Raw genomic sequence first — 8459 nt, 5'->3', positions numbered from 1 at the left:
ATATATATTACATTTAACTACATCACTCTGTTTTCCTTCTGTTTTAAAATATATTCTTTCAGTTTGAGTAATTCAAGTTATCATTATTTATTGTATATTTGTATACAGTATATAACTGCGTTGTCCTTTCCAGAAATATTTGAACTCGCCTGAACAGTATATGGAACTATTGAAAAAAAGTCAATGGTCAATGTAACTTTGTTGTTTTTTCCTTATCGCATCTTGCTTCACATAAATTGTATATATAATATACATATACATATATATACATACTACATATATATATATATATATATATATATATATATATATATATATATATATATATATTATTAGTACAAAAAGTTCCGATGCAGAAGGCCGTTTCATATTAGCATAGCTTTATTAATGCAACGTTTAGGGGACCAGCTCCATTTTCAAGATGAAAATTACAATACAAATCTAATTAGAATGAAAATGCTCATATAGATACAAGTAATAATTACAATAAGAAGCAAAATAAAAGAACTAATCTCAAGCTCCATTTCTAGTAGAGGATGGAAGGCTATACAGTAAAAGTGACTCGAATAGCAAAATACATCCATTGTTTACGCCAGCTATATAGGGTGGAGGTAGTTTGGTTGTTCAGTTTGGGGCCAACCATTTTTATAAGGATCGATTCGAAAACCGCTAGGTGTTGTGAAGACATTTTGGTAATAATCTTGGAATGTTGATAGTTTATATTTCACTTACGCCCTCTTGCATGGTCACGGATGCTGGAAAATTCAGATGATGATTTCACATCAGTAGTACAATGTCTCCGTGAAGTTCCGACATATTTTCCTATATCACACCTAGAATAAATATATTGCATAGACGTCAGATGCTATAAGAGGGTTCAACTTGTCTTCCTTTGAAAATTGCCAATGGGTTTGTTGGAATCAGACATTTTTTTGGCGGGACAAAAATATCTGATGATTTGGTGAACTTGGGTAACCTATAGAATTTAGTATTGAGTTAAAGGAATACTGGTATAAAAAGGCATCCTTGGTACAGTCCGAATAGTATTGTCATGAAAAAACGTTAAATTCAATTCAAAATATTGTTAAGACATTTAGAAAATAAACCGCTCGAAAGCAGTTCTCAGTAAAACATTTTTGAAAATGTGGCCTCTTTGTGGAACTCGGACTATTCCAAAAGGAAGGGAAAAGGATTTGTGGACAAGTGAAAAACAAAGTTTTATGATTTAAGTTATAAAGACTAAGAATTTGTGCCTAATCAGGTTAATATCTTCTTTCTGAAAAATTTTGATTGGCTACGAGAAACTTCAATACCCAAGAAAAGAAGTTTGTCATCTTTTGCGTAATCAATAGGGAATTTGATATTCGGATGGGCCAGTTAGCATGCTGTAAAATAGATCATCTGTAGGTGAATCTTTTAAATAAGTGTCATCGATATAATGCGAGCAAGACAACTGGTGATAAGCCAGAGAGGGCAGTTGTCCAGCAACCGCCCAACTGAGCTCTCACATTAAAATAGTCCTCAGCACTGGGCCATGAGGGGCCGAGGGCTCCATCCCTATTCCCATGCCGTCAACCTGCAAATATTTATTACCATTTAATAATAAATACGGTGTCCTACACTGCCAAGGCTAAAAGCCTCTTGAAATTGTCGTAGCTAAAACCTCGAAAGTGCGTCCTTGTTTGTTTCTGTCAAGGTCTAGAGAATATACTCTAGACCTTGGTTTCTGTATAAGTGTGTGCGTGCTTGTGAGCGTAATTCTGTGTATTGGACTTTCTAACAGTATCTTCAGGCGGACAAAGGTTGTGTGTGTGTGTGTGTGTGTGTGTGTGTGTGTATATATGTGTATATATATATATATATATATATATATATATATATATATATATATATATATATATTGGCACCTGGCTATCTAAAGGTCAGTCTAATGTCATAGGTGAGGGTGGAGGCATTTATGCTTCAACTTTGGAGAGAGAGAGAGAGAGAGAGAGAGAGAGAGAGAGAGAGAGAGAGAGAGAGAAGAGAGAGTTTAGAGAGAGAGAGAGAGAGAGAGAGAGAGAGAGAGAAATCCATGCAAATTTAAGGAACCTACTATGAGATTCAGGGCCTCTGTAACACGGTTTTTTTCGCAATAACTTTTTATCTATGCATTTCATAAATATAACGCTTATTCAGAATACACATTATATGTACACATAAATTTTGACTGTATTCTGCATTACATAGTTTTAAAGACGGGCCAACTTACTCAGAGAAAAGGTTTCGAACGCACTCGTTACGTAACTTATGACAGCATTTCTTCCCTCTTTCTCGATGGATGATTGGCTTTACGTAACGAAGGCTATACCTCTGTCAACAATGACATACAAATTTAAATACAAGCAAGGCAGTACACCTTTATGAAATCTGAAACCTCTTGATTTGATAACTGCTATATCCAATGTCAAGCATTTTTTATTTATTGGCTATCTACCTATTTACAGAAAAAAAAGAGCCGGTACCGTATTTTGGCTTTAAACCTTCACCAATAATTATCGTCAGAATGACTTCATGAGGCTCCACCCACTTTGGCCTCGTTATAATTCAGGATAACACTGAAGTCTATCATGGGCATTGTTGGATTAGAAAATTTAACTTCTGGCTATAAAAACTCATTTCTTGAGTAGTTGTAAGAAGTGCTAAATGATCCTCAAGGATCCCAGCAGTTGGCCTAAACGTTTACTGCTATTACTACTGTTGCGGCGGCACTGCTGCTACAGTAGTATTACTACGCTAGCACAGATACCCCACCCACTTCTATGTATCGTTCCGCCATTCATAAAGTTTTTATATCCAACACGATCTTACGGCCTAAAGAAGAAAAAAAAATATATCGGATGATCCGTTGGTCTGCTGGAGATTTTAGCACATATAAGCTCGTATTTACTTTGGTTAAAAATCTTATTTTAACAAAAATAGTTATATAAAGACGGTTTACATACAGTCTTTATATAACTAGTTAATGGAAATGTTCAAATTCCTGAATGACATTACAAGTATTATAATCACGTTACGCTAAATACAAATCAGACCATAAACATTGGATTTAACTAGAAACTGAATAATTACCTATTCAGGCTATAGTAAGTATGGCCACGGGCTTTCTCTTGAATGAATGAATGAATGATTGGAAGTTTTCTGGCATCCGGCTTTCTCTTGACTGTATAAAGTTGCAAGTTGTAAGACAAGTGCAGTTTTGCAACCACGGGGACAATTCCAAATCCTGTTAGCCATTCTTGGCTGCTATGGGTTTCAGAGCCGATGGAACAAGGTGAATGAGTTTCTGTCTGGTGGATGGGTGGGGCAACATTTCGTAAAACGGTGTTTACCTTGCTTATGTAATGAATGTTTTTCGACTCTTGGCTCGTAATCACTGGCCATGGCGTCGGCTAGATAATTTTTACTCTATAAAAATTAAAACTATCGGGTTTAGGTTATTGATAATGCTGACAAAATTTGTGTGGTTGTAAAATATATATATGTCAACTTTCAACTACATCCGATGCTTTGATAAGGAGCAAAGTCCAAAAAAACGTGTTACAGAGACCCTGAATCTCATAGTAAGTTTGTCTACGACATAGGAAAAATGTTGATCTGCAACAGTATGTTTACACGTCTGTGTATGTAGATTGCCCAAGTGGCATGATACTCGTCCCGTTGCCTTGTAAATTCAGCCAGTCTGTTGCTGACAAGGGCTCCTAGATCAGCCCTGCGAGACGGCAAAACAGGAATGTTTGATATTAGAATGGGTTTACATCGAGGATCAACACTTACCCAATTCTGGTTATGGATGTAGAAAGTGAAGATCTTAGAAATTACAATTTAATGGCATTGTTATATGCAAATGATCTGATGATTACTCCAAAGACTGAAGAAGAATTGCTAAGAAGTGTCAGTGACATCTCTTAAACTGGGTGATCAGGTGAAAATGGGAACGAGTGAAGTCACTGTGTCTAGCAACCAAGGAGGGGATAGGCTATTTGTAAACGACAGAGAGGCCTATATTTACAATAGGTTGAAAAATTAAAATACTCTTGATCTGTTTTAAGCAAGGAGTGAGCGTGTGAAGCTGAAGTTCACCATTAGGATAAAGCGGGCTGGAAAGAATGGAAGAGGGTGGCAGGGATACTGTGGGTGAAAAAGAATGTCAAATAAACTGAAAATTAGCGATAGATAGTACCAAAGTTAAACTAAAGCAGTGATGATGTCTGGTTCAGAAACATGGCCATAAGGAGGGAAGGAGGATTTTGGGGATCTCGCTACACGAAGAACTTCGAAGTTGCAGGGTGGTGATGTTTACCACTAATATTAAAAGTGTTGAGACTGAGTTGGTATGGGCATATGGTAAGAATGAGGAAAGTGAAGAAGGGCTTGGACTGCACCTGAAGGCAAAGGATTAGATAGTATAATAAAGTGAAGAAGGATCTGCAGAGGAAGAGGCAAGCACGAGAAATGCTTTCCATAGAAGTAATTGGAAAAGATACATAAAGCCAACCAACCCCTCTGCTTAGGGACAGCTGTGGGCACACACACACACAACACACTATATATATATATATATATATATATATATATATATATATATATATATATATATATATATATATATATATATATTGTGTGTGTGTGTGTGTGTGTATGTGTGTGTGTGTCTGTATTTTCAGTGTAGTTAAAAGTATTAGGCCACAGATAGCGTTTTATATTAAAAGAACTATACCCTGGGAATAACGTACAACTAAGGAATATCTCCACAGGGTTAGCTGCAATCGAAAATATTACCAGCAAAGCAGGATTCTCTTTCCAATAAGTACTAGAATTTTCTCAAACATTCGGAACCCTCATCAAGACTACGAATAGCGCATGTAAAATTTACGTAAGGTGTCTCGTATGTGAGGGTAACTTTCACTAACATTTTAACATATGTAGCTACTTCACACTATGAAACATAACATATTTCATAATGAAGTAAATTTATATTATTTTAATTTCCACTGAACTTTGTAGTTCCGATTAAACATGCACTCGTCCCTATTTTAAGAGAAACAATATAAAAACGTGGGTCACTTTCTTTGATGGGTTACGAGATATCGCCACTGCTTCGTTCTTCTAGGCTATAGCTCGCGCCTCGCCAAAATATAGTCTTCAGTGTGTGTTGTGTCTAAGGTTCGTAAACCTTCGGTGTGTCGTAGTTGTGAAGTTGAGTTCTTTTAAACGTAATTATGTACACTAAGCTTGCATCAGGGACTACGCTTTAGCGGAATTTATTCACCCGATTTGTAACTGTGATTAAAAATTAAATATCGACGCATTCCCCATATATGACAGTGACAGGAAATCCGCGTTGTAAGAGACATCAAGATGTGAAATTTGGCAACCAGGAGAGAGAGATTTCCCCCCGAAATCATTGAATTGACTAGTATTTGGTAAATATAACGGTTCTGATTTTTTCTATAGTTCATGGTACGAAGCCAAGAAAAATTATTCCCTCTAACTAAGGTTTCGGTTAATTTAGAACTCTATTATGTGAATTGGATTTGGATGTTAGGCAATCTTGCCTACTATATGTATTTTGAGTATGCACCCACATATATATATATATATGTATGTATGTATGTATGTATGTATGTATGTATGTATGTATGTATGTATGTATGTATGTATGTATGTATGATGTATGTAGTATGTATGTATGTATGTAGAAAGTAAGCACTGTATTTCAGAGACTGCTGTCTGTCTTCAGGTAGGTAATGAACGGCAGTCTCTGAAATACCAATAAGTACTTGCTTTCTATATTTTGGCGTTTTTATGGGCCCCTTTTATTAGATGAAATTCTGTTGTAGCAACATTTTTACCATTCACACACACACACACACACACACACACACATATATATATATATATATATAATATATATATATATATATATATATATATATATCATACGATAATTTTGATTTCATTGTAAATCGTTGTGGGTGGGTTAGACAGTAATTTTGGTTGTAATTTGCGCATCGTAGGTCAAGTTTTTCTTGGTCGTAGTTTAGCTAAATAAAACTACCTGTGTTTTAGGTTTAGCTGAGCATATGCCAGCACGGGCTCTTGCTCCTAGAGCAGCCGGTAATGAAATTACCTATGTGATGGATTTCGTCTTGTGATGTAATAGTTATAATCGGCACTTGATATTGTGCAGTTTCCAGAACGTTGTCCACATATATAGGTACCTATATCCGGCACGAATGGAATTTAATTTTATATCGATAGCCGAATATTCCTAGTTTTTTATTTTTGATTTTGTCTCTTGGTATTATTTTAATTTCATACACCAAAACTTGGTGTGGAGTTTTTATGCTGTGCTTTTCGGTTCGCTTATACTTAATTCGTTAATCTTACGAAGCTCCTTCGCAGATTTACTGTTGTTTATATATATATATATATATACCTATATATTATTATATATATATATAGATATATATATAATCTATATATATCATACATACATACATATATATATATATATAAATATATATATATTATATATATATATATATATATATATATGTGAAGATCATACAAGAAGAAAGCACATTTAAAAAAAATATTTAAAAACTCTATTTGGTAGGAGCTACGACACTGATGAGAAAATACTGAATGACAATTATAATGATTAAATATAAGAAGCCACTTATTTAGAAAACGTAGAAGGGCCAGCCAGAGAAGGTGTGAGGACCAGAGATTAAGACAGTAGCTGGGTACTGATGATTTATTTACTTGTTGTTGTTTATGATTAAGCTGACCTTGTGTCAGCACGGGCTCTTGCTCACAGAGCAGCCCGTAATGATTTATTTACAGACAAACTGAGTTGACATACAGGTGCGGACGGATATGTAGTGCAGTCTCGCACCGCAAACAGAAATGACTCGAGACTGTAAATTTGTGTTTTATTACAGACATTCATTTAGATATAATAAAGCGTACAAATAATGGAATTGCATGTGTTACACATCGGCGGAAAGGCCGCGGAACGCTCTATCGGATGGAAATAAGAACAACGCGACTTGATGATTGGTTACAATGAAAATAGGGAAAAAGCGTTGTCCTTACAAAGGAATCATCCCTGCGGAGGCCTGTAGTACCTAAAACCAAACGGCAAACAAAAGTATATATAGTATATTAACAGTACCAATATCTACGAACCATTCATTTTAATTGATTTCATAACTTTTACACTTCTAAAATATTCTCACGTAGCTATAGAGACGAAACTCGCGGACCACCGATGTTGTCCCATACCAAAGAGGCTGCCTAGTAGTGATCGCTATGGCTGGTTCTTTAAATAGATTCTTGGATGAGCCTATTATGCTCAAGAGACGTTTGTTTGGCGGTCTCTGATTGGCTGGTACTGGGAGGTAGGCAGCTCCCAGCCAATCGGCGACCGCCAAACCAACGTCTCGTAGCATAGGCTCATCCAAGAATCTGCCTTAAGTGAACCAGCTAGCTATAGAAGAAATAGTTTGTAACACTAGTCAAAAAGACATAATTTGGTAGTCTTGTTGTTGTCAGATATACATATATATATATATATATATTTATATATATATATATATATATATATATATATATATATATATATATATATATATATATATATATATATATATAAATATTTAGATAACAAGACATTCCTCGTGTGATAATACTGTTTGTGATGGTTTGGAAGTTTCCTTTAGATTAAACCAGCTTTGTGCTTGCACCGGATTTTTTGCTCTGGGAACCTGGAAGTATGTTTATGAAGGATACTTAAGCTACTATATACTTGCCATGGATACTGATGGGTTTGGCAGTGTTGTGGATTACGCTGACAAGGACATTTAAATACTGAGGTGAAATTTTCTTAAGTTCACTTGAAGGTGAAGTGACGAAATCCCGTTGTAAAGTGAATATGTATTCCAGTTCTTAGAAAGGCTGAAATAGTTGCATCGGAGGTGCTTTCGACTTGTTCATGAAACCGTTATTATTCTTTTGTGATTACATTATTGTGATCGATTGTAAGCTGCGCCCTCGCCTCAAATGCGTTTGTTTTTTTACCCCAAAGGTCTGTATGATTGTTGCTATTTTGACAAGTCTTGCAAAATTTATTATAATAGTTATATTACTCAGTTGAAATGAAATCTTTACAGAGGCAAAGGAAAACGTTCATGTGACATTTCGTAGCAACATTCTAGAGTGTGATGTCCCTGCCTATACAAATTAGAGAAAAAGAGACTAACCTTGGCAGGCAACTGTTTTAGGAGGAAGACTCCGAAATCAAACTAGTGGGTAGAAGGGAATTTCAATCTTGGTAGGCTACCTTACTGAGAGAAGTCTGCCCTTGAATACAAGCCTTGTTCTCCAACTTTGGACTGTGCCATAACTATTGT

At 35.6% G+C, this 8459-nt stretch overlaps 1 protein-coding gene across 8 annotated transcripts in view; it reads left to right on the top strand.

Moving 5' to 3' along the window:
• The window catches only part of LOC135220816 (phospholipid scramblase 2-like), a 126267-nt gene that overhangs the window by 45725 nt on the left and 72083 nt on the right, over window positions 1–8459 (top strand). Inside the window, exon 1 of one of the 8 annotated variants that reach the window (XM_064258350.1) lies at window positions 5179–5465. The exons of 6 other annotated variants lie outside the window; for them this stretch is intronic. The gene's annotated coding sequence lies outside the window, so the exon portion shown is untranslated. Of the gene's footprint in view, window positions 1–5178; window positions 5466–8459 lie in introns of those variants that run through there. One more of the 8 variants, XM_064258343.1, reaches the window with a different exon arrangement.

This window comes from Macrobrachium nipponense, chromosome 2 (assembly GCF_015104395.2).
Source record: "Macrobrachium nipponense isolate FS-2020 chromosome 2, ASM1510439v2, whole genome shotgun sequence".
Classification (NCBI taxonomy): domain Eukaryota; kingdom Metazoa; phylum Arthropoda; class Malacostraca; order Decapoda; family Palaemonidae; genus Macrobrachium; species Macrobrachium nipponense.
Note: the sequence above shows the minus strand (reverse complement) of the source record. Positions and strands in the feature narration are given on the sequence as shown.